The sequence below is a fragment of the Benincasa hispida genome, chromosome 11 (assembly GCF_027475165.1).
Source record: "Benincasa hispida cultivar pf3 chromosome 11, pf3_genome.v1.1, whole genome shotgun sequence".
Lineage (NCBI taxonomy): Eukaryota > Viridiplantae > Streptophyta > Magnoliopsida > Cucurbitales > Cucurbitaceae > Benincasa > Benincasa hispida.
This window is the reverse complement of record NC_143488.1, coordinates 13,488,673-13,492,215: the sequence shown is the minus strand read 5'-3', so window position 1 is coordinate 13,492,215 and position 3,543 is coordinate 13,488,673.

Below are 3,543 nucleotides of genomic sequence, written 5' to 3'. Positions count from 1 at the left end.
TTAAATAAAATAAATCAAAAAATTAATTTTAAATAAAAATCAATTAATTAAATAATTTAATATCAAATATTAAATTAATAAAGCACCTATCTTGGAAATGAATCCCTATTCATGTATACAATATTTAAATCAAAATGTTTAATTATATCATATATAATTAATAATTCCCTCAAATCGAATTTGAACATTTCAAATTTTCTCATCACACTATTCTAAGGTTTAGTCCGTTTATAAGCTAGTAGGGGGACCTAATGGACCTACAGATCATGAGCTCCAACGATTCAAGATTATTGATTAAACCCTAAAACCTAATAGTTGCATTCTCCTCGCTGTATATGTACTTCTATCCACTTGATTTAACCATGATCGGTAAGTCAATCCTTCACAAGTTGTCCGTATTAATAGTTGGGTCAAAATTATCGTTTTATCATGGTAATACATCTTGTTCCTTAAGTCTCTACTGATCCACTAATGAACAATTGGTTTATGATCCTACCAATAAGTTGAGTCCCTCTCAGTCATAGAGAAGGCAGGACCCCTGTTCAAGATTAGGAGTCAGTACTTAAGGGAATAACCTATCTATCATCACTGTTAATGGGTAGGAGAGTGAATTTCATCTTGTAGGACCATGTCTCTAGCTATCTACCGGGCCTTACCCCTAAAATGAGAGGCTTATTGAGCAGCGATGTTGGGTCAATCTCACCATTGCAGATTAAAGGATAATCTCGAATAAATAAAAGTTTGAGGTACCCAACCTTATCCTTATATTTATAGACAGTTTTGGCTATATACTCAAACTTGATCCACTTTTATGTCTCTATATAAAGTTCAAGTATTCATGCTATAGCTAGAGGTTCGCTAGTTTATTGGATTTAGGCTATTACAAGTGCAATTTACATGTTCAATAACAACTTTATTGAATAAACCTCAATAATTATTTTATTGCAAATGGAATATGTTTAACAAAATTACAAATTATGAATTTTAGGACATGCAATGGTACCTTGTAAACCGTTTCAGTTATTTATTTATTTTCTTTTTTTTTAGGATTATACAATTGGAGGGAGGGGAGTATCTAATCAATTATATAAACATACATGCATGTTTATGAATTCGCATTTTATCTCAAGAAATTTTTTTAGGACATTGAATAAATTAATTATAAATTTTAAAGTAAAAAGTCTAAATTGTTGCATATTATTAACTTTTATTTTAGAAAATGTAAAAAATCATTTGTTTTTTTTTTAAAGGACAAGTCAGCTATCTTCACTACATTAATGAAAAACGGGTAGTATAGACCAAATAAACTATTTTCTCAAACTTCAAGAGTTAATATGTCCTCAAAAACGTATATGCTACCAAATACAAACTTTAGAGAGAAAATTTATATATTTTTTAATTACTTTTAGAACTATTTTTTTAGTTTTAAAATTTTAGTTTGGTTTTTGAGAATATATTTAAAAAGTAGATAATTAAAAAAAAAAAAACTATGGATGAAATAATGTTTATAAAGTTAATCTTGAAAAACCGAAAAATAAAATAAAATAAAAAGCTTATTCTAACTTTTTGATATTTTTTTTCATAGGTATTAATATTTAAAGGGCATTTTAATTATGTGTTGTTGTCCTCTCTTGTTGTCCCCTCCATTTGGCCTAAAAACAAAATATTCAAATTTGTTATTTCAAACTTTGGATGGTGACTTCCATTTATACAAGAAAAAAAAAAAGTATTTTAAAGTCATTTCTTTACATTTTACTTCCCGTTTACAATACTAACCAAACCTCAATTTCTTAATGTTATTCTAATATAATGTAATATAGATGAAATACATTTTCCGTCGTCATCGAGTGGCCGAAAATTTGAAAACTAAATTTATAAAGTAATTTTTTAAAAACATCGTTTACTAATCATCATTTCACGCGATTAATTTGAAACACTCTTTTTTATTAGTCATACTAGATAACAAGTAACTAGTATTAAAGTTTGAAAACTAGATTTTTAATTTTTTTTCTTTGAATAAATTAAAACCAACTTATCTTCCATAAGAAAAAAAATAAACTTAAAACCAACCTTAAAATTTTTTGTTTAAATTATTAAACTAACCTACTTTGGTTATATCTAACATCCTCTAGTAAAGTTGTAATGGTCGTAGGGCCAACCACTGGGACTAAGGGCACATCCTATTCAATTATATTTTTTTTTCCCTTCAAAATTTAAGCATATTGATCATACAAAATACCATAATTTTGTTTTTCTTGTTTATTTGTTTTTTTCCATAAAAAATAAGCTATAATTTAGATGGTGTTTTATTTTTCTGATTCTTTTGAAAATAATTCTAACTAAAATGTGATCTCAATAATATTAATATTATTTCAAAATTAATTGGTATCATTAAATGCATGATAATTGACAAAAACAAAAAAAAAACATTGTATGCTTTATTTATTTTTTTATTTTTAAAAAATCTAATTAAAAAAAAAGATGAAGTTTAATTTAAATTATAAATATAATTTTATTAGAAGATTTTAGGGATAATTCTAAAATAGTTAAAATCATTTTTGTCATTTTTAAAAATCAGATGAAACATGCTTTTTAATAGTGCAAAATCAATTTTACCACTTCATATATATATATATATATTCTAATTTTTAAAAACACTCCTAAATCTTTCCACCCATAAACATATATTTTTTTAAGTTCCTGTTTGGCTACTTGTAAAATATACCCAACATAATTAATTTGATCCATTTAAATAAAAAAAAATCAATTTTCGAAATAATTACTAACTCTACCCATCTTAAAAATTTAAACTTATTCAATTGAATAACTACGAGACAATATTTATTTAAAATTTTGACAATATCTGTCCCACTTGGCCTCTTGAAAATTCTATAAATTTAACAAAATGTGAAAAGAAAAAAAAAAGATAAAGACAAATGAAGAGGGATTAGTTATAAGTTATAACACCCTCCCCATTTCAAAGCTAGAGCTTACAGGTGTTAGGTCATTGTGTAGTTGAAGACCTAAAGATCTATTACATTATATTTGTATTATTGACAATTTTTTTTAATTTAATTAAAAAAAGATATATTATTGCTGATTTTAAGGCACCAAATCAAACTCTATTATTGTCTATTCTGCAAAATAACCAATTATTGTAATAACTAGATTTAGAGTAGTGCTCATTTTCTCTCTCTCATTTTGATTTTGACCATACAGCTTAAATGTGTTAATGGAATTAGTATTAAAAAAAAAAAATTAAAGTGTTAGAACATAACCAAAATGGGCCCCTAAAAAAAGGATAGATTTTTCAAAAACTGGAATGATTTAGTTAGAAATTTATTAAAAACAAACAAAATTGTTATTATTGATTCAAGACAATAATACATACTCATTGTAAAATCTTAAAAAGAAAAGCATTGGAAATAAATAAATATTATTATTATTATTATTATTTTTTTAAAAAGGAAAATTTTCAAAATCTCCTTTCACTTTTTTGCTTTTGTTTCTTGAAATTCAAAGATTCCATCCATTCCATTCCCT